We start from the raw sequence: 23,606 nt of genomic DNA on the forward strand, positions 1-23,606 counted from the left end.
GGAACCGACCTGAAGCCAGAGTCTAGCGGAAATACATAGGATATTTACATCGCTTAAGACAAACATTTTCTTAGGAAAAAATGCATTGCTTAGCTCAAGGTTTGTCTGCGAAATTCTTACACATCAGGAGATGGCTCCGAGCTGGGTTTCCACACACAAGAACATCCATGCAAAGGACAAGCCTGCACAGCCCATCTGCCCCCCTCCCCCACAGCCAGCAGCATTTCCAAGTGACCTCCTAAGGCCTTCCCCAAAATACAGGGGCACCTCTGGGTTTCCTGTTTCCCTCACTTCGAACACTTTTCTTAAAAAAAAAAAAATCCTGCACACTTCTTGATAGAATGCCACAGTGCAAGGAATACAGTCCTTCAATATTAAAACCTCCATTTGCAAAACACTTGGAGCTTGGTTTTGTTTTGTTTTGTTTTTTAATTACACCACCACATAATTTAAAGCTTTTACACGTTCTAATTATTCAGTTCCAAAACACCAAACTTTTATTGCACAGGGTCCTCATGAAAAGGCCCACGCAGCTGGACAACCACAGATTCTGCCATGAAAGGGCAGCAAGGTGCCCTCCCCACTTCTTTGCTGCCTGGGCGGCCACCAGGGTTTGAAATCCATGCACCCTACTAAGTTTCTAGGGTGCAATCCGTGGACCCTTCCCTTTCCCATCCCAGCAGGTGCTCAAGGGCCCGCTGGCTTACAAAGTGCCAGAAGCAGGGCTGGGCCAGCCGGCCAGAGTTCAGTGTTCTGTCCCTTGGACTTCCAGCGGACACTAGGCTGCTTGGAAGAACCGCGCAGACTCGGAGATTTTTCAGCAGAGGGGTGGAGCGGTAAAGGCCTTGACCCCAAAGGCAAGGCCTTTCTGCGACCGCCAGGTTGGGGAGCTCCGAGAATGTGCCAACAGACGGCGGAATACTTGGTTCCCTGCTCCACGCAGTCCCAGTTCCCTTACCTGTGGTCCGCAGCCCTCCACTGCACCCACGGGATGGCGATCCTTGGGGACCCAGGAGCGGACGAAATGGGCATTCCCAGCCGCAGTTGCAACCCCCGAGAGCGCAACTGGGAACCCCTCCCCATCCCCCCCATGAGCCGACCCCCGCCCCGCGCCCCCAGGGTTAGCCCCGCCCCTGCCGCGCTCCCGGCGCGTTCCCAGCCGCAGTGGCGACCCCCGGGAGCACAACTGGGACCGACCCCCACCCAAAGCCATCGGAATCTCGACCCGCGCAGCCCGGGTTTACCCAGTCCCGGGTGCGCTCCCGGCGCGTTTTCAGCCTCAGTGTCCACCTCCCAGAGCACAACTGGGAAGCCCGCCCCCACCCCCGCCAGAAGCCGACCCCCGCCCCACGCCGCCCGCGTTCGCCCCGCCCCTGCACGGTCCAGGTACCTTCCCAGCTTCTAGCGTTCACGCCCGGGTAGGAGCAGGATGAAGGAGTATGGGAGATGTGTCTGGAGCCTGACAGCCTCAGCTCCGCTCTGGCCTGCCCTTTGGACCTAGGAGCCAGGCCAACTTGCAGAGGGCTTAGGGCCCCATTGTATGCAAACTACCAAGGCCTACCGCAAGGAGAGCTCTGTCCGAGGGAAGGGAAGCGCCCCAGGCTGCATTCCCAAGCTGTTGTTTAGCCGCCCAGACTCAGCGTTGCACAGGGTAATCAGGCTCTCTGTGTCCGCAGCTTCACACACAGGTGTGTCTCCGTAGGAATCAAGAAAGATCCTGACAGAGTAAGGTTCATTAGAGCTATACTAAAGAGCAAAGTCTTGTCCATGTGGTCTTGCCTTCCCCTGTGCCTTTGGGTCTCCAGGCTCGGCCCCAGCTCCGTGGAAACAACCCCTGAGAAAAAATCTTCAAGATCCACTTTTCCCAGTGTCTGGGAACCGGGGTTCGTAGGAGGAGAGAAAAGCACGCCTCCATCGGGAACGAAAAGGCAGCCCACCTGCCTGTGTTTTGAAGCCTCTATTTGGAAGGAATGGGTTAGCTTCTCCTAAAGGAGACCTCCAGATCTGCTCAGAAGTCGGTAATTCCAGAGGCAGGGTACTGGTTCCTGACTGCCCTTTGCTAGCCTTGCAAAGATATTCCTAGATTCTAGAGTTATTTTCCATGAAGGAGCAGGCTTCGGGAATGTGTCAGATGGGACTGGCTCCTTATTGACCTCAGCTCAGCTATTGCCTTTCCATTCAAACTAGGACAAGGCCCTACTTTATGAAGGGTAAGGGTCTTCTTCTTTGCAAACTGCCAAGGGCTACAGCAATGAGACCTCTGTCAAGGTGAGGGAAGCCTAAGAGGATGGATTCTCAAGCAGGTGCTTTGCCACAAAGCATCAGCACCCCACGGAGAGAATCAAGCTCCCTGTGCACCAATGTTGGGAGTGTAGCTTCACACACAGAGTTGTCTCTATAGGAGCCAAGAATGTTCCTGAGAGCTTAGGTTCACTAAACCTCTCCTACAGAGCATAGACCTGTCCATGTGGTTTTTCCTTCCCCTGTGAGTTGGGTCCCCGAGGTCCGCCACACATCCGGGGAAACTGTCCCTGAGAAAAGATCTCCAGGAACCGCTTCACTGAGGCTGGGAAACGCTGTTCACAGGAAGTAAGGCAAGCGAATCTCCTGCAGAGAAAAAGAGGCCTTACTGTCCCTGGAGGAGCAGGCTGCCAGAGTGTGTGAAACCTGACTGTTGCCTTACTGGCCTCAGTTCCACCATTGCCTGTTCCTCCGAACTAGGACCCAGGCCTATTTGGAGAAGCGTTTGGGTGCGGATTTCTACAAAGTGCCAAGGGCTACAGCAGTGAGAATTCTCTCAGCGGTAAGGGGGAGCATTTTATGGATTCTCAAGCTGTTTTCTGAACGACAGGGTCAAAATGAACTGAGAGAATCAGGCTCTCTGTGCCCCTATGTTAGGTACGCAGCTTCACACACAGAAGTGTCTCTATAGGAGCCAAGAATGTTCCTGAGAGATGAGGTTCACTAGAAGTCTGCTACAGAGCATAGACCTGTCCATATGGTTTTGCCTTGCCCTGTGAGTTGGGTCCCCGAGGTCCGCCCCAGCTCAGGGGAAGGAGCCCCTGAGAAAAGATCTCCAGGGACCGCTATTCCCCCAGGCTGGCAAACGCAATTCACAGGAGGTAACACAAGCGAGCCTCCTGCAAGGCACAACAGGCCTTAGTCTCCCTGGACGATCAGGCTGCCAGAGTGTGTGAGACCTGACTGGTGCCTTACTGGCCTCAGCTCCGCCATTGCATGTTCCTCCAAACTAGGACCCAGGCCTACTAGGAGAAGGGTTTGGGTATGGATTTCTAAATACTGCCAAGGGGTATAGCAATGAGAACTGTGTCACGGGTAAGGAAGAGCATTGTATGGATTTTCAAGCTGTTGTTTGAACGACAGCTTCAAAGCTGCACAGAGAGAATCAGACTCTGTGTCTCCATGTTCGGTACACAGCTTCACAGACAGGGGTGTCTCCATAGGAAACAAGAACGTTCCTGACAGAGTGAAGTTCACTAGAGCTCTCCTAGAGAGCAAAGACTTGTCCATGTGGTTTTTCTTCCCCTGTGCGTTTGGGGCTCCAGGCTCGGCCCCAGCTCCGTGGAAACAACCCCTGAGAAAAGATCTTCAAGATCCGCTTTTCCCAGAGGCTGGGATGTGGGGTTCATAGGAGGCGGGAAAAGCAGGCCTCCTTCAGAGAGCAAGAGGCAGCCAAGCGGCCTGCGTTTGGAAGCCTCTATTTGGAAGAATGGGTTAGCTTCCCCTAAGGGAGACCTCCAGATCTGTTCAGAAGTCGGTAATTCCAGAGGCAGGGTGCAGGCTCCTGACTGCCCTTTGCCAGCCTTGCAGAGACCTTCCTAGATTACAGAGTTATTTTCCATGAAGGAGCAGGCTTCGGGAATATGTCAGACTTGACTGGCGCCTTATTGGCCTCAGCTCAGCTCTTGCCTTTCCTTTCAAACTAGGACAAGGGCCCACTTTATGAAAGGTAAGGGTCCTCTTCTTTCCAAACTGCCAAGGGCTACAGCAATGAGACCTCTGTCAAGGCGAGGGAAGCGTAAGCTGATGGATTCTCAAGCAGGTGCTTTGCCACAAAGCATCAGCACCCCACGGAAAGAATCTGGCTCCCTTTGCCCCTACGTTGCGTGTGTAGCTACACGCACAGAGGTGTCTCGATAGGAGCCAAGAATGTTCCTGAGAGAGGAGGTTCACTGTTGGCAGCCAGAGTGAGGCACTCCGCCCATGGCAAAGGTCATGAGGAAGGAGGCTCGACATACGCAAATGTGGGATCGAGCCTCAGGAGTCCCCCTGGAAATCCTCGAGCATCTACCCCCATAACCAGAGCCTGCCTACCTTACTACTTTGTGCTCTCACCTACACCTCTGACTTTACGGGTGGCTGTCCCCCACCACCTCTTTCGGAGAAGGAGTTAACCTAGAGCTCCAGTTGATAAAAACCCCTGGGTGTGACAAGAGTGTTTTAACCTACAAACTCCTCTGAAGGTTCTCTAGCCTGCCTGACAGGCTTGTCCGGCCACATGTGATTGCTCACAGCCTCCCAACCATGAGAGGCACGAGATGCTTTAAACCTTCTAAAAACAGGTTCCTTAGGAAAGTTAGAAAATTATTAGTATAAGTATAATGGGCTGATTAGAAATCATATTGGTGAAGGGTTTTTCATTTGTTGAGCTGATGTTTACTGCTAAGTCTCCACATCCCCTGCCCTTATACACATTAATGAATATATAGAAGAAATAAGTATTAACCTTTGATATAAATCACGTTAGACCTTAGGCTAAGTAAATTCTTTCCTTAACTAAAACCCACTACACCCTCACCCTATAGGAATGTAACTTTATTTGGGTGGCGTCTGTTTTAAGAATAATCACCCCTGGAGAAATAAGTGTCCTGGTTGACTGACCACTGTCACAAGGAGAGGGTCGTAAATTGTCAGCAGGCCCCCCGGCCAGAAGATGATGTAACACCCCTAAGACCTCTGTATACTTTTGTATGAAGCACCTGACTTTGATAAAAGTCAGGACTGCTGACCCCACGTGACTTTTGCATAACATCTCAGTGTATAAAAGTAGACCATGGAAAATAAAGAATTGGGATCAGTTTCTCGAAATACTGGTCTCCCCATGTCTCTCTCTCTCTCTCACTCTGGTTGAGTCTCCATCTGGAGCGCGGAACCCACCAAGCTTACTAATTTTGCCTGGGCTTCTAAGATCCGACCGGGGAGGCCTCAGTGTCTCCTCTCCTTCGGGAGAACGGAAGGACGCCTGCGGCCTACGTAAGTGGTGCAAGCTTCTTGTCTTGAAGTTTTATTGGTCCCCCGCGTAAACCAAGCTACTCAGCCTCTTTTCTCCACTGAATTTTCCTACTGAGCTATCCTCATTTTATTACTCTTTATATCCTTAATTAACGTTTAATTAAGCAGTTGTTCCCTGACCCTCGCCTACGCCGTCTCTGCTTCGAATACCCTGGATCAGCTGGGGCTGGACCCCGGCAGTTCACTAGAGATCTCCTACAGAGCATAGACCTGTCCATTTGGTTTTGCCTTCCCCTGTGAGTTGGGTCCCCGAGGTCCGCCCCAACTCCGGGGAAACAGCCCCTGAGAAAAGATCTCCAGGAACTGCTTTCCGCCCAGGCTGGGAAACGCTGTTCACAGGAAGTAAGGCAAGCGAGCCTCCTGAAGGGAAATAGAGGCCTTACTGTCCCTGGAGGAGCAGGCTGCCAGAGTGTGTGACACCTGACTGGTGCCTTACTGGCCTCAGCTCCGCTATTGCATGTTCATCTGAACTTGAACCCAGGCCTACTTGGAGAAGTGTTTGTGTGCCGATTTCCAGAAACTGCGAAGGGCTACAGCAATGATAACTCTCTCAGTGGTAAGGGAGAGCATTGTGTGGATTCTCAATTTGTTGTTTGAACGACAGCGTCAAAGCTGCACAGAGAGAATCAGGTCTCTGTGTCTCTATGTTGGCAATGCAGCTTCCCACACAGAGATGTCCCCGTTGGAGCCAAGAACATTCCCCATAGAGTGAGGTTCACTAGAGCACTCCTAGAGAGCAAAGACTTATCCATGCGGTTTTCCCTTCCCCTGTGCGTGTGGGTCTCTGGGATCAGCCCCTGCTCCTTGGAAACAGCCTCTGAGAAAAGATCTCCAAGAACCTCTTATCACCCAGGCTGGGAAGTGGAGTTCACAGGAGGTGGGATAAGCAAGCTTCCTTCGGCAAGAAGAGACAGCCAACCGGCCTGTGTTTGGAAGCCTATATTTGCAAGGAATGGGTTAGTTTCTCCTGACCGAGACCACCAGATGTGCTGAGAAGATAGAAATTCCAGAGGCAGGGTCGAGGTTCCTGACTGCCCTTTGCCAGCCTTGCAAAGACATTCCCAGATTCTAACGTTATTTTCCATGAAGGAGCAGGCATCGGGAATATGTCAGACTTGACTGGCGCCTTACTGGCCTCAGCTCAGCTACTGCCTTTCCATTCAAACAAGGACAAGGGCCTACTTGGTGAAGGGTAAGGGTCTGCTTCTTTCCAAACTGCCAAGGACTACAGCAATGAGACCTCTGTCAAGGTGAGGGAAGCCTATGCGGATGGATTCTTAGCAGGTGCTTTGCCACAAAGCATCAGCACCCACGGAGAGAATCAGACTCCCTTTGCCACTATGTTGGGTGTGTAGCTTCATGCACAGAGGTGTCTCTGTAGAAGCCAAGAATGTTCCTGAGAGATGAGGTTCACTAGAGCTCTCCTACAGAGCATAGACCTGTCCATGTGGTTTTGTCTTCCCCTGTGAGTTGGGCCCCCGAGGTCCGACCCAGCTCCAGGGAAACAGCCCCTGAGAAAAAATCTCCAGGAACAGCTTTGCGCCCAGGCTGGGAAATGCAGTTCACAGGAGGCAAGGCAAGCGAGCCTCCTACAGGGAAAAAGAGGCCTTACTGCTCCTGGACGATCAGGCTGCAAGAGTGTGTGAGACCTCACTTGTGCCTTACTGGCCTCAGCTCCGCCGTTGCCTGTTGTTCCGAGCTAGGACCCAGGCCTACTTGGAGAAGGGTTAGGGTGCGGATTTCTACAAACTGTCAAGGACGACAGCAATGAGAATTCTCTTAGCAGTAAGGGAGAGCATTGTATGGATTCTCAAGCTGTTGTTTGAATGACAGCTTCAAAGCTACACAGAGAGAATCAGGCTCTCTGTTCCCCTATTTTGGCTGTGCAGCTTCACACACAGAATTTGACTCTGTTGGAGCCAGAAATATTCCTGAAAGACTTAGGCTCACCAAAGCTGTCCTCCAGAGCAAAGACATTGGATGTGGTTTTGCCTTCCCTTGTCAGTATGGGTCCCCTAGCTTGGCCCCAGCTCCGGGGATACAGCCTCTGAAAAAAATCTTCCAAGAAGCGATTTTCCTCCAGGCTGTTAAGCGGAATTCGCAGTTTGCAAGTTAAGGAAGCCTGCTTCGTGGAAGAGCAAGCAGCCAACTGGCCCTGTGTTAGGAAGCCTGTATTTGAAAGGAATGGGTTAGCTTCTACAGCGGGAGAACCTCAGATCTACTCAGGGGACTGAAATACTAGAGTCAGGGTCGAGGTTCTCCCTTGTCCTTTGCGCACCTTGCAAAGACATTCCTAGCTTCTAGCGTTAGTGTCCCTGTAGTAGCAGGCTGCAGGAGCGTGTGATAAATGACTGCCGCGTTCCTGTCCTCAGCTCCGCTATTGACTTTCTATTCGAACTAGAACCTAGGCCTACTTTGAGAGGGGTTAGGGTCCAGTGTTTTCAAACTGCCAAGGGCTACGGCAATGTGAGCTCTGTCAGAGGTAAGAAAAGAGCAATTGGTTGGATTCTTCAGCTGCTGCGTGGCTGCACAGCTTCCGCGCTGCATGGAGAGCATGAGGCTCCTTGTGGGCCTATTTTGGGTATGCAGCAACATGCACTCAGAATGTCTGTGTTCACTTACGTACAGGCTTATGAACACTAGAGCTCTCCTACAGAGCAAAGACCACTCAGTGGGCTCCAAGAGATACCTGTCGCGACTCGAGAAGAGAGTGGAGTCCTTTGCTTCCCCTCGAGATGAGGCCTGACTCCCCGGGTGAGTATGGAATGCAACCCCAAATCCCTGTCGCCTATGGAGAGGAACATTAAGTCCTGGATACAAGCCTAGATGAGGTCTAGTTTGCCCTTCAGTGAATGGAGCCCAATCCCCAGCTCTCCCTGGCAACTCGAATGGAAGATTAGACTTCCTGGGCCAACACAAGAGGAAGCCTGAATTCCCCGTCGTAACTCGAGAATCCCACCGCAACTCGAGAAAAACCACGTGCTTCCCTCGTCATCGCAAGATGAGGCCCTTTGTCCGCTACAGCATCTCAAGAGAAGTCCCACGTTCCATCCTGAAGTGCGAAACGGTACTTGGCACCCTTGATGCGACCCCAAAAGTTCCGCGACAAACCAGACTCACTCAAGGGGAACACCGAGGTTCCCGGCACCACTTCATCTGAGCCCCTTCTCCTCTCCTGATTGCGACAGGAGGGTCGACTCCCCTTCTCTGTCTGCAAGGGGTTCCCGACCTTCCGGGCGCACCTCAGGATGAGGCCGGTCTCATGAGGAAGTTCGAGACGTAGCCTCGTGGGTGGTGCCACATGTCGAAAGACCCCAATTTCACGGTCCACTCTTGAAAAGAACCCGATGCCAGCACACCTCTTTGAAGGAAAACCTGTGGATGAAGGCACAACACGAAGGGGCACTGACACCCGCGTGCATCATCCAGAAAAACCCGCAAGTCCCACAGACATTTCGACAAGTGGCCTGTCACCCTGTAAACAACTCGAAAGGCAAACGAAGGTCCATTCCTCAACAGAAGACTAGGTGTGACTCTCTTGTCCCTACTCTGCAGGGACCATGGGATCCGAGTCAGAAACGGAGAGGAAGCCTGAGGTTCCGGCGTCCACTCGAGATGAAGCCCTCTTCCATTGCACCACAAACAGTGGAGTCCCGAGAGGCCCCTACCAACTCCACAGTATCCCTGAGTTCTCAGAGGCACAATGAGAAGCTCCCTGAGGTCACAGGCACAAGTCGAGGGAACCCTGGGTTTTCTGACGTGACTCGAGAAAGACCTCGAGAGTGCTTCAAAATGTGTTGAGTCGCGATTCCCCTACCATGACTCGAGAGCCATGACACGCTCCCCCTCGCCACGCGCATGGAGACCTGACTAAACTGGCACTGCACGAGAGGCTCCATGAGTTCCTCATCGTACCTCGTGAAGAAACCCACACTGGCGCGGCAGCTCGAGGAAACACATGAGACACCCCGGTCATCGCGATATGAAGGCCTTATTTTCCTGCATGGCCTGGAGACCAATCACGAGTCCCCTCTCCAAACTGAAGAGGAGGCTGGACTCCCTTGAAACCGCTCAGGGGGCTCCAAGAGACCCGCGTCACGATTCAAGAGGAGAGCGGAGTCTTTGGCTTCCCCTCGAGACGAGGCCTGACTCCCCGGGGGAGCCTGGAATGCAACCCCGAGATCCCTGCCTTCCCTGGAGAGGAATATTAGGTCCCGCACACACGCCTAGGTGAGGTCTCTTCGGCCCTGCAGTGACCCGAGCGCAACCCCCAGCTTTCCCTCGCAACTCGAGGGGAAGATTGGGCTTCCCAGGGCCAACCCAAGGGGAAGCCTGAGATACCTGTAGTAACTCGAGAATCCCGCCGAAACTCGAGAAAAACCACGTGGTTCCCACCTCTTGGCAAGATGAGGCCCTTCCCCGCAACGGCGTCTCAAGGGAAGTCCCCTGTTACGCCCTGAAGGCGAAACGGTCCCTGACAGCCTTCCTGCGACCCCCAAAAGTTCCCCAACACGCGGGGTACCCTCGAGGGGAACACTGAGGGTCCCGGCACCGCTTCATCTGAGCCCCTTCTCCCCTCCTGATCGCGACAGGAGAGTCGATTCCCTGGAATCGGTCTGGAAGGGGTTCCCGGCCTTCCCGGCGCACCTCAGGATGAGGCCGGTCTCTCGAGGAAATTCGAGACGAGCCACGTGGGTGGTGCCACATGCCGAACGCCCCCGATTCCCCGGTCCGCTCTTGAGAAGGACCCGAGGCCAGGACCGCTCTTCGAAGGAAACCCTGCGGGTGAAGGCACAACACGAAGGGGCACTGCCACCCCCGTGCATCGTCCGCAAAGACCCGCGGGTTCCACACACAGCTCGACGAGGGGCCTGAGAACCCCTGAGCAACTCGAGAGGCCAACGGGGTTCCCTTCCTCAGACAAGAGGAGGCCTGACCCTCCTGTCCCAACTCTGCAGGGACCCTGCGGTCGGAGTCCGAAACGGAGAGGAAGCCTGAGGTTCCTGCGTCCCTTCGAGGTGAGGCCCTCTTCCGTTGCGCCAGACCCAGCAGAGTCCCGAGCGGCCCCCCCACCTCCACAGGATCCCTCGCCTCTCAGAAGCACCCTGGGAAGTTCCCTAAGGTCCCCGGCAGAAGGCGAGGGAAACGAGGGTTTCCCGCCGCCCCACGAGAAAGACCTCGAGAGTCCTTCTTCAACGCGTCTCGAGGCCCTAGTCCCCTCCCGTGACTCGAGAGCCATGACGCTCTCCCCCTCGCCACGCGCATGGAGTCCTGACTTCCCTGGCGCCGCACGAGAGGCTCCCTGAGATCCTCGTCGTGCCTCGGGAGAAAACCCCCACGGGCGCCGCAGCTCGAGGAAACCCCTGAGACGCCCCCGTCCTCGCGAGCTGAGGGCCTTCTTTTCCTGCATGGCCTGGAGAGCAATCCCGGGTCCTCTCTCCAAACGGAAGAGGAGGCTGGACTCGCTTGAGGCCGCTCAGGGGGCTCCAAGAGACCCGCGTCGCGACTCGAGAGGAGAGCGGAGTCCTTGGCTTCCCCTCGAGACGAGGCCTGACTCCCCGGGGGAGCCTGTAATGCAACCCCGAGATCCCTGCCTTCCCTGGAGAGGAATATTAGGTCCCGGACACACGCCTAGGTGAGGTCTCTTCGGCCCTGCAGTGACTCGAGCGCAACCCCCAGCTTTCCCTCGCAACCCGAGGGGAAGATTGGGCATCCCAGGGCCAACCCAGGGGAAGGCTGAGATCCCCGTCGTAACTCGAGAATCCCGCAGCAACTCGAGAAAAACCACGTGGTTCCCACCTCTTGGCAAGATGACGCCCTTGCCCGCGATGGCGTCTCAAGGGAAGTCCCCTGTTCCGCCCTGAAGGGCGAAACGGTCCCTGACAGCCTTCCTGCGACCCCCAAGAGTCCCCCGACACGCCGGGTTCCCCCGAGGGGAACACCGAGGGTCCCGGCACCGCTTCCTCTGAGCCCCTTCTCCCCTCCGGATCGCGACAGGAGAGGCGATTCCCCTGCGTGGCCTGGAAGGGGTTCCCGGCCTTCCCGGCGCACCTCAGGATGAGGCCGGTCTCTCGAGGAAATTCGAGACGAGCCACGTGGGTGGTGCCACATGCCGAACGCCCCCGATTCCCCGGTCTGCTCTTGAGAAGGACCCGAGGCCCGGAACCCTCTTCGAAGGCAACCCTGTGGGTCAAGGCACAGCACGAAGGGGCACTACCACCCCCGTGCATCGTCCGCAAAGACCCGCGGGTTCCACACACAGCTCGACGAGGGCCCTGAGACCCCCTGAGCAACTCGAGAGCCCAGGGGGGTTCCCTTCCTCATACAAGACGAGGCCTGACTCTCCTGTCCCAACTCTGCAGGGACCCTGCGGTCGGAGTCCGAAACGGAGAGGAAGCCTGAGGTTCCTGCCTCCCCTCGAGGTGAGGCCCTCTTCCGTTGCGCCAGACCCAGCGGAGTCCCGAGGGGCCCCGCCACCTCCACAGGATCCCTCGCCTCTCAGAGGCACCCTGGGAAGTTCCCTAAGGTCCCCGGCAGAAGGCGAGGGAAACGAGGCTTTCCCGCCGCCCCCCGAGAAAGACCTCGAGAGTCCTTCTTCAACGCGTCTCGAGGCCCTAGTCCCCTCCCGTGACTCGAGAGCCAGGACGCGCTCCCCTCGCCACGCGCATGGAGACCTGACTTCCCTGGCGCCGCACGAGAGGCTCCCTGAGATCCTCGTCGTGCCTCGGGACAAAACCCCCACGGGCGCCGCAGCTCGAGGAAACCCCGGAGAAGCCCCCGTCCTCGCGAGCTGAGGGCCTTCTTTTCCTGCATGGCCTGGAGAGCAATCCCGGGTCCTCTCTCCAAACGGAAGAGGAGGCTGGACTCCCTTGAGGCCACTCAGGGGGCTCCAAGAGACCCGCGTCGCGACTCGAGAGGAGAGCGGACTCCTTGGCTTCCCCTCGAGACGAGGCCTGACTCCCCGGGGGAGCCTGGAATGCAACCCCGAGATCCCTGCCTTCCCTGGAGAGGAATATTAGGTCCCGGACACACGCCTAGGTGAGGTCTCTTCGGCCCTGCAGTGACTCGAGCGCAACCCCCAGCTTTCCCTCGCAACCCGAGGGGAAGATTGGGCTTCCCAGGGCCAACCCAAGGGGAAGGATGAGATCCCCGTCGGAACTCGAGAATCCCGCCGCAACTCGAGAAAACCACGTGGTTCCCACCTCTTGGCAAGATGAGGCCCTTGCCCGCCACGGCGTCTCAAGGGAAGTCCCCTGTTCTGCCCTGAAGGGCGAAACGGTCCCTGACAGCCTTCCTGCGAAACCCAAGAGTCCTCCGACACGCCGGGTTCCCCCGAGGGGAACACCGAGTGTCCCGGCACCGCTTCCTCTGAGCCCCTTCTCCCCTCCGGATCGTGACAGGAGAGTCGATTCCCCTGCGTTGTCTGGAAGGCTCCCCGGCCTTCCCGGCATACCTCAGGATGTATCCGGCCTCACTAGGAAATTTGAGACTAGCCCCGTGGGTGGTCCCACATGCCGAAAGACCCCGATTTCCCTGTCCGCTCTTGAAAAGAACCCGAGGCCCGGACACCTCTTCGAAGGCAACCCAGTGGGTGAAGGCACAACACGAAGGGGCACTGTCACCGTCGTGCATCGTCCGGAAACACCCGCAGGTTACACACAGAGCTGAACAAGGGGCCTGAGACCCCCTGAACACGACAGGCAAGCGGAGTTCCCTTCCTCAGACAAGACGATTCCTGACTCTCCTGTCCCAACTCTGCAGGGACCCTGCGGTCGGAGTCCGAAACGGAGAGGAAGCCTGAGGTTCCTGCCTTCCCTGGAGATGAGGCCCTCTTCCATTGTGCCAAACCCAGCGTAGTCCTGAGAGGCCCCTCCAACTCCACAGCATCCCTCATCTGTCAGAAGCACACTGGGAAGTTCCCTAAGGTCACCGGTAAACTTTTATTGCACAAGGTCCACATGAAAAGGCCCACGCAGCAGGACAGCCACAGATTCTGTCTGCCATTAAAGGGCAGTAAGGTGCCCTCCCCCCTTCTTTGCTGCCTCGGCGGCCACCAGGGTGCAATTCGCGTACCCTTCCCTTTCCCATCCTAGCAGGTGCTCCAGGGCCCGCTGGCCTACAAAGTGCCAGAAGCAGGGCTGGGCCAGCCAGCCAGAATTCAGGGTTCTGTCCCTTGGACTTCCAGCGGACACTAGGCTGCTTGGGAAAACCGCGCAGACTCTGAGGTTTTTCAGCAGAGGGGTGGAGCGGTAAAGGCCTTGACCCCAAATACGAGGCCTTCCTGTGACCGCCAGGTTGGGGAGCTCTGAGACTGTGCCAACACAGGGCGGAATACATGGTTCCCTGCTCCAGGCAGTCCCCGTTCCCTTACCTGTGTTCCGCACCCCTCCGCTGTGGCCAATGGATGCCGATCCTTGGGGATCCAGGAGTTCACGAAATGGGCATTCCCAGCCGCAATGGCGACCCCCAACAGCACATCTGGAAAGCCCTACCCCACCCCCGCCAGGAGCCGACCCCCACTGCGAACGGACCCCCACCCCGCCCCGCGCCGCCAGGTTTTGCCCAGGCCCTGCTGGGCTCCCGGCGGGTTCCCAGCCACATTGGCGACCCCCGGGAGCACAACAGGGACCGACCCCCCACCCACAGGGAGCGGAATCTCGACCTGTGCAGCCCAGGTTTACCCCACCCTGGCTGCGCTCCCGGCGTGTCTCCAGCCGCAGTGGCCATCTCCGAGAGCACAACTGGGAAGCCCTCCCCTACTCCCGCCAGGAGCCGACACCCGCCCTGTGCAGCCCGGGTTCGCCCCGCCCCTGCCGCGCTCCAGGGGCGCTGCCCACCTTCACCAGCGGCTCTCGGTGAGCCCCGTCCCCACGCCCGGTTCCAGGAGAGGCTCTCGGACCTCGCTGCTGCTGCCAGGTCAAACATGAGGACAATACATACACCCCACAGAGACAATCCAAGCTGTCTATGATTTAGGGATAAAACGAGGACTACAGAAAGGCAAGATGACCTGACCTAGGAGGGCCATGATATTCTATAGAACCAGATAAAGTTGGTTACCAAGGAAACTTTTTTCCTTGGAACCCGGAAAGCTGGTTCTTTGCATATGCAATGACCAACAATTAGCTTGTTACCCAAGCCTGCCTCACTGCCACCCCCATCCCCCCACTCCCCAGAAGACTGGCTCAAAGAAATATTTTAAATCTCAGGCGGAAAACTGGAAGATGTCTTGTCTGTCTGTTTGGATTAAGGTATGTGTCAGTGTGAGCCTTGTGTTTTTTGATAATATTGCTCAAGTTCTGTGTTCTGATTTCAATGGTCTCAAGACAAGGCAGCCCTTCCAAATCAAACTGCTGGAAATACAAGAAAACATTGACCTAAATGAATGTCAGAGTCCCGTGAACTGGGAACTAGTCAATATTAAATATCTAGTATTTTTGGTTTTGCTCCTCCATTATAGACATGTCTAAGAGTCAACAACATTAAGCACAACATGTTCATAGTGCCTAGGTTTCTTTTGAGGTAAAAATTGCTCTATTGTTATATCTGTCACAAGCTTGTCAGCAAGAAACTACCTGGAAACGACAACAACAAAAGTAAAAATGTAAATGTGATATGAGCTTTTAGACAAACTCTTTACAATAATTATACTCTAAAATATCTGCCTCTCATAGTCTTGATTGAAGGCAGAGGAGAAGGGGATGACAGAGGATACGATGGTTGTATGGCATCACTGACTCGATGGACATGAGTTTGAGCAAGCCCCTGGAGCTGGTGACGGACACGGAAGCCTAGCGTCCTTCAGGCCACGGGGTCCCAAAGAGTCAGACACGACTGAGCAACTGAACTGAACTGAACTAACAAACGTTTCTCCAGGTGTTTTGGTTACCCGAGTTTCTATCCTTGTGACGACAGTGTATTGAATAGCTAGGTCATTTCCAAATAAATGAAAGTTCTGAAACATTCACGACTTGAAAGGACCTCCCTTTTACACAGAAACAAAAGAGATTTTTGACTCTCCATGAATAGTGTCTGGCACCATCCTGACATGTTAAATGTAAGAAAGCAATTGTTTTGTTTTGTTTTGTTCTGTTCTTGGGGGTGGGGGGAGGGGGGCGGGCTATAGCCAATGCCAATATAAAAGTCAGTTCTTGGTTGCTGAAGGGAAATGTATGACTTGTTATATCAAGAAAGTATGTAGAATGCAATGGCACTTGAGGAAGGAAAACGAAGTAGTTCTGTCTTACAGGTGGCAGTTTCAGGATGGGAGAAGCAAAGGAATGGGTACAGAATGGGATAAGGAGGTTGTAGGGAAAGTGGACCCCCAGAAAAGAGTTCTGTGCCTAGCACAAGTTTTCTTGAGATGTCGAACTGCCTTTGCTAATGGAGTTTAAGTTTCTTTACCTCTTAAGTGATCTCTTCTAGGTTGACCTAGAACAGAAATCTTTGGTTAGCTTTGGCTAAGTGGAGAAGAAGTGTTTCACGGTGACATATGTGATCCTTCCTGACTGTTTGCAGCCCTTTTGATATCGATGCCTTGCTTCTGCTGCTGCTGCCGCCGCCGCTGCTGCTAAGTCGTTTCAGTCGTGTCCGACTCTGTGCGACCCCATAGACGGCAGCCCACCAGGCCCCGCAGTCCCTGGGGTTCTCTAGGCAAGAACACTGGAGTGGGTTGCCATTTCCTCCTCCCATGCATGAAAGTGAAAAGTGAACGTGAAGTCGCTCAGTGGTGTCCGACTCTTAACCACCCCATGGACTGCAGCCTACCAGGCTCCTCCATCCATGGGATTTTCCACGCAAGAGTACTGGAGTGGGGTGCCATTGCCTTCTCCCATATCTATGCACAAGCCTGCCTAAATAATTGACTTCTAGCTAGCTTTGGGATGCCAATGACCATCCACCCTTACCAGGCAACAGAGAAGAGAAAAACACTTACCACAGGAGGTCCTGGTAAGGAACAAGGAACTAACAAGCTCCCGCCAACCAGGATTCTGCAGAGGTCAACAAGAGGTCAGTAAGAGATGGAAGACTGCAGTCCAGAGGTCCTAGCAACTTCCATCTTGCAGCAGAGACCCAGCATAGTCAAAACGAATTCAATGTTGCAAAAAATAAGTAAACAAATAAAGGACAGAAGTTCTTTGAACACATGACTGAGATTAGGGGTGAGGCAGTACATGTATGGTGCCCGGAAAATCTTAAAGTATGAGAAAGGAAAGAAATTAAAGACAACTATCAAGCTGTCCAAACTGATAAAAACGAAAGATTACACGGTTTTTTCTGTATATATTAGCAGATAATAATCTGAAAAGGAATTAAAAAAAATTCCCTTTCAATAATGTCAACATGAATACAACACTTTGCCATGGATGTAACGAGGATGACAAGACTGGCACACTGGAAATTATACACCCTGGCTGAAAACTATCCTGAATACATGGACAGATATTCCATAACAATGGAAAGACTTAAGATGGCAATACCATGGAATGCATCTTCAATCTGAAATGAAGATTTGATATGATTTGATCGCTCAGAGCTTTTGTGTCATCAATTGTTATTAAAGTATAAATGAAATAGAGAAAGCTGCTGACTTAGACTTGAGGCGGGGTGTACGCCTTGCTGGTCTCTAGCCAGATATTCTACAGGCACTAGCAGTCAGCTAAGGAAGGAAAGGCACTGTCTCAGGGAATGGCACCAGGCCCCTCCCCCACGACATGCCTTGAGGTCACATTGGCAGCAGGTGAGTCATCCTGGGCCAAAAACTGATTGACATGAATCTTGAAGAAAGGCAGTATTCCAGGCAAATATATCATTTCCTTAACATAGATGAGGAGAACAAGGTACGAGGAAAACATACAGTTTTGTTCAAGTCGCTTCTGAGCCTATTGGGGGAACCGACCTGAAGCCAGAGTCCAGCGGATATACATAGGATATTTACATCGCTTAAGACAAACATTTCCTCAGGAACAAATGCATTGCTTAGCTCAAGGTTTGTCTGCGAAATTCTTACACATCAGGAGATGGCTCCGAGCTGGGTTTCTACACACAAGAACATGAATGCAAAGGACAAGACTGCACAGCCCATCTGCCCCCCTTCCCCACAGCCAGCAGCATTTCCAAGTGACCTCCTAAGGCCTTCCCCAAAATACAGGGGCACCTCTGGGTTTCCTGTTTCCCTCACTTCGAACACTTTTCTTAAAAAAAAAAAAATCCTGCACACTTCTTGATAGAATGCCACAGTGCAAGGAAAACAGGCCTTCAATACTTAAACCTCCCTGTGCCAAACACTTGGGGCTTGGTTTTGTTTTGTTTTTTAATTACACCACCACATAATTTAAACTTTTTACAATTTCTAATTATTCAGTACCAAAACACCAAACTTTTATTGCACAAGGTCCCCATGAAAAGGCCCACGCATCAGGACAGCCACAGATTCTGCCATGAAAGGGCAGCAAGGTGCCCTCCCCCCTTCTTTGCTGCCTGGGCGGCCACCAGGGTTTGAAATCCATGCACCCTACTAACTTTCTAGGGTGCAATTCGCGGACCCTTCCCTTTCTCATCCTAGCAGGTGCTCCAGGGCCCGCTGGCCTACAAAGTGCCAGAAGCAGGGCTGGGCCAGCCGGCCAGAGTTCAGGGTTCTGTCCCTTGGACTTCCAGGGGACACTAGGCTGCTTGGGAAAACCGTGCAGACTGAGATTTTTCAGCAAAGTGGTGGAGCGGTAAAGGCCTTGACACCAAGGGCAAGGCCTTTCTGCGACCGCCAGGTTGGGGAGCTCCAAGAATGTGCCAACAGAGGGCGGAATACGTGGTTCCCTGCTCCAAGCAGTCCCAGTTCCCTGACCTGTGGCCCGCAGCCCTCCACTGCACCCACTAGATGTGGATCCTTGGGGACACAGGAGCGTAGGAAATGGGCGTTCCTAGCCGCAGTGTCGACCCCCGAGAGCACAACTGGGACCAACCCCCCACCCACAGCCATCGAAATCTCGACCCGCGCAGCCCAGGTTTACCCCGCCCCGGGTGCGCTCCCGGCGCATTTCTAGCCGCAGTGGCCACCACCGAGAGCACAACTGGGAAGCCCTCCCCTACCCCCGCCAGGAGCCGAACCCCGCCCCGGGCCACGCGGGTTCACCCCGCCCCTGCCGCCCTCCCAGCGTGTTTCCAGCTGCAGTGGGGACCCCCGAGAGCACAACTGTTACCGCCCCCCACCCCCTCCCGACCGGAACACCGACCCGCGCCGCCCGGGATCGCCCCACCCCTGGCGCGCTCCCGGCGCGTTTCCCACTTCCACCAGGGGCTCCCGGTGAGCCCCGTCCCCACGCCCGGTTCCAGGAGAGGCTCTCGGACCTCGCTTCTGCCGCCAGGTCAAACACAAGGACAATACATCCACCCCACAGAGACAATCCAAGCTGTCTATGATTTAGGGATAAAACGAGGACTACAAAAAGGAAAGATGTCCTGACCTAGGAGGGCCATGAGAGTCTATAGATCCAAACAAAATTGGGTACCAAGGAAACTTTTTTCCTTGGAACCCGGAAAGCTGGTTCTTTGCATATGCAATGACCAACAATTAGCTTGTTACCCAAGCCTGCCTCGCTGCCACCCCCACTCCCCCCCCCCACCACCACTTCCCAGGAAAACGGCTCAAAGAAATATTTTAAATCTCAGGCGGAAAACTGGAAGATGTCTTGTCTGTCTGTCTGGATTAAGGTATATGTCAGTGTGAGCCTTGTGTTTTTTGATAATATTGCTCAAGTTCTGAGTTCTGATTTCAATGGTCTCAAGACAAGGCAGCCCTTCCAAATCAAACTGCTGGAAATACAAGAAAACATTGACCTAAATGAATGTCAGAGTCCCGTGAACTGGGAACTAGTCAATATTAAATATCTAGTATTTTTGGTTTTGCTCCTCCACTATAGACATGTCTAAGAGTCAACAACATTAAGCACAACATGTTCATAGTGCCTAGGTTTCTTTTGAGGTAAAAATTGCTCTATTGTTATATGTGTCACAAGCTTGTCAGCAAGAAAGTACCTGGAAACAGCAACAACCAATGTAAAATATGTAAATGTGATATGAGCTTTTAGATAAACTCTTAACAATAATTATACTCTAAAATATCTGCCTCTCATAGTCTTGATTGAAGGCAGAGGAGAAGGGGATGACAGAGGATAAGATGGTTGGATGGCATCACTGACTCGATGGACATGAGTTTGAGCAAGCCCCTGGAGTTGGTGATGGACACGGAAGCCTGGCGTTCTGCAGGCCACGGGGTCCCAAAGAGTCAGACTCGACTGAGCAAGTGAACTGAACTGAACTTACAATCGTTCCTCCAGGTGTTTTGGTTACCTGAGTTTCTATCCTGGTGCTAAACTAAGTGACGACAGTGTATTGAATAGCTAGGTCACTTCCAAATAAATGAAACTTCTTAAACATTCACGACTTGAAAGGACCTCCCTTTTACACAGAAACAAAAGAGATTTTTGACTCTGCATGAATAGTGACTGGCACCATCCGAACATATTAAATGTAAGAAAGCAATTTTTTTGTTTTCTTTTGTTTTGTTCTGTTCTTGCAGGAAGCGGGGTGGGCGCTATTATCACTGATAGGTATGCTCACCAATCTATCAAATGCCAATATAAGAGTCAGTTCTTGGTTGCTGAAGGGAAATGTATGACTTGTTATTACAAGAATGTATGGAATGCAATCACACTTTAAGAAGGAAAACGAAGTAGTTCTGTCTTAGAGGTGGCATTTTCAGGACGGGAGAAGCAAAGGAATGGGTACAGAATGGGATAAGGAGGTTGTAGGGAAAGTAGGCCCCCAGAAAAGAGTTTTGTGCCTAGCACAAGTTTTCTTGAGATGTTGAACTGCCTTTGCTAATGGAGTTTAAGTTTCTTTACCTCTTAAGTGATCTCTTCTAGGTTGACCTAGAACAGAAATCTTTTGTTAGCTTTGGCTAAGAGGAGAAGTATTGTTTCACGATGACATATGTGATCCTACCTGACTGTTCTCATCCCCTTTGATATCTATGCACTGCTGCTGCTGCTGCTGCTAAGTGGTTCAGTAGAGGCCGACCCTGTGCCACGACATAGATGGCAGCCCACCAGGCCCCGCAGTCTCTGGGGTTCTCTAGGCAAGAACACTGGAGTGGGTTGCCATTTCCTCCTCCTATTCATGAAAGTGAAAAGTGAAAATGAAGTCACTCAGTGGTGTCCGACTCTTAGCCACCCCATGGACTGCAGCCTACCAGGCTCCTCCATCCTTGTGATTTTCCAGGAGTGGGGTGCCATTGCCTTCTCCCATATCTGTGCACAAGCCTGCCTAAATAATTGACTTCTAGCCAACTTTGGGATGCCCATGACCACCCACCCTTACCAGGCAACAGAGAAGAGAAAAACACTTACCACAGGAGGTTCTGATAAGGAACAAGGAACTAACAAGCTCCCACCTACCCGGAGTCTGCAGAGGTCAACAAGAGGTCAGCAAGAGATGAGAGACTGCAGTCCAGAGGTCCTAGCTACTTCCATCTAGCAACAAACACCCAGCATAGTCAAAACGATTTCAATGTTAAAGAATAAATAAATAAATAAATAAATAAATAAAAGGACAGAAGTTCTTTGAACACATGTCTGAATTTAGGGGTGAGGCATTACATATGTGTCCCAGGATAATCTTAAAGTGTCAGAAAGTAAAGAAATTAAAGACAACTATCAAGCTGTCCAAACTGATAAAAATGAATGATTACACAGTTTTATCTGTATACATTAGCAGATAATAATCTGAAAAGGAATTTTAAAAAATTCCCTTTCAATAATATCAACATGAATAAAACACTTTGCCATGGATGTAACGAGGATGACAAGACTGGCACACTGGAAATTATACACCCTGGCTGAAAACTATCCTGAATACATGGACAGATATTCCATAACGATGGAAAGACTTAAGATGGCAATACCATGGAATGCATCTTCAATCTGAAATGAAGATTTGATATGATTTGATCGCTCAGAGCTTTTGTGCCATCAACTGTTATTAAAGTATGAAAGAGATAGAGAAAGCTGCTGACTTAGACTCAAGGCAGGGTGGGGGGGGGGTAGTAAGAGTACCCCCTGCTGGTCTTTAGCCAGATATTCTACAGGCACTAGCAGTCAGCTAAGGAAAGAAAGGAACTGTTTCAGGGAATGGCACCAGGCCCCTCCCCCACGACATGCATTGAGATAATATTGGCAGCAGGTGAGTCATCCCGGGCCAAAACTTGATTGACATGAATCTTGAAGAAAGGCAGTATTGCAGGCAAATATATCATTTCCTTAACATAGATAAGGAGAACAAGCTAGGAGGAAAACATGCTGTTTTGTTCAAATCGCTTATGAGCCTTTTTGGGGAACCGACCTGAAGCCAGAGTCTAGCGGAAATACATAGGATATTTACATCGCTTAAGACAAACATTTTCTTAGGAAAAAATGCATTGCTTAGCTCAAGGTTTGTCTGCGAAATTCTTACACATCAGGAGATGGCTCCGAGCTGGGTTTCCACACACAAGAACATCCATGCAAAGGACAAGCCTGCACAGCCCATCTGCCCCTCTCCCGCACAGCCAGCAGAATTTCCAAGTGACCTCCTAAGGCCTTCCCCAAAATACAGGGGCACCTCTGGGTTTCCTGTTTCCCTCACTTCGAACACTTTTCTTAAAAAAAAAAAAATCCTGCACACTTCTTGATAGAATGCCACAGTGCAAGGAATACAGTCCTTCAATATTTAAACCTCCATTTGCAAAACACTTGGAGCTTGGTTTTGTTTTGTTTTGTTTTTTAATTACACCACCACATAATTTAAAGCTTTTACACGTTCTAATTATTCAGTTCCAAAACACCAAACTTTTATTGCACAGTGTCCTCATGAAAAGGCCCACGCAGCTGGACAACCACATATTCTGCCATGAAAGGGCAGCAAGGTGCCCTCCCCCCTTCTTTGCTGCCTGGGCGGCCACCAGGGTTTGAAATCCATGCACCCTACTAAGTTTCTAGGGTGCAATCCGTGGACCCTTCCCTTTCCCATCCCAGCAGGTGCTCAAGGGCCCGCTGGCTTACAAAGTGCCAGAAGCAGGGCTGGGCCAGCCGGCAAGAATTCAGTGTTCTGTCCCTTGGACTTCCAGCGGACACTAGGCTGCTTGGAAGAACCGCGCAGACTCTGAGATTTTTCAGCAGAGGGGTGGAGTGGTAAAGGCCTTGACCCCAAAGGCAAGGCCTTTCTGCGACCACCAGTTTGGGGAGCTCCGAGAATGTGCCAACAGACGGCGGAATACTTGGTTCCCTGCTCCACGCAGTCCCAGTTCCCTTACCTGTGGTCCGCAGCACTCCGCTGCACCCATGGGATGGCGATCCTTGGGGACCCAGGAGCGGACGAAATGGGAGTTCCCAGCCGCAGTTGCAACCCCCGAGAGCGCAACTGGGAACCCCTCCCCATCCCCCCCATGAGCCGACCCCCGCCCCGCGCCGCCAGGGTTAGCCCCGCCCCTGCCGCGCTCCCGGCGCGTTTTCAGCCTCAGTGTCCACCTCCGAGAGCACAACTGGGAAGCCCGCCCCCACGCCCGCCAGAAGCCGACTCCCGCCCCACGCCGCCCGCGTTTGCCCCGCCCCTGCACGGTCCAGGGACCTTCCCAGCTTCTAGCGTTCACGCCCGGGTAGGAGCAGGATGTAGGAGTATGGGAGATGTGTCTGGAGCCTGACAGCCTCAGCTCCGCTCTGGCCTGCCCTTTGGACCTAGGAGCCAGGCCAACTTGCAGAGGGCTTAGGGCCCCATTGTATGCAAACTACCAAGGCCTACCGCAAGGAGAGCTCTGTCCGAGGGAAGGGAAGCGCCCCAGGCTGCGTTCCCAAGCTGTTGCTTGGCAATGCAGACTCAGCGGTAAACGGAGGGAATCAGGGTCCTAGTGCCCCTGTCTTGGGGAGGAAGCTCCACAGCCAGAGTGTTCCTCCCTTTGTGCCCAGAAAGCGCCTGCCAGACTGGGCTTCCCCGGAGCTCTGTTGCAGAGCAGAGACGTGTGGATGTGTTTTGGGGCCTTGACATGTGCGTTTGGGCTCCCTAGCACAGAACCAGCATAGGGGAACCAGCCCCTGAGCAAAGAGCTCCAGGCAGTGCTTTGTGCCAGGCCTGGATGCCCAGTCCCAGCACGCGGGAGAGATGAGTTAGGCTGCCGGCGGGTCCTTGCAAGCCTGTATTGGAAAGGACCGAGTGAGCTTCCACACCGTCGGAGCTGCAGACCTGCGCCCAGGCGCGATAGGACAGAG

Source organism: Bubalus kerabau, chromosome 16 (assembly GCF_029407905.1).
Source record: "Bubalus kerabau isolate K-KA32 ecotype Philippines breed swamp buffalo chromosome 16, PCC_UOA_SB_1v2, whole genome shotgun sequence".
In the NCBI taxonomy this organism is placed as follows: domain Eukaryota; kingdom Metazoa; phylum Chordata; class Mammalia; order Artiodactyla; family Bovidae; genus Bubalus; species Bubalus kerabau.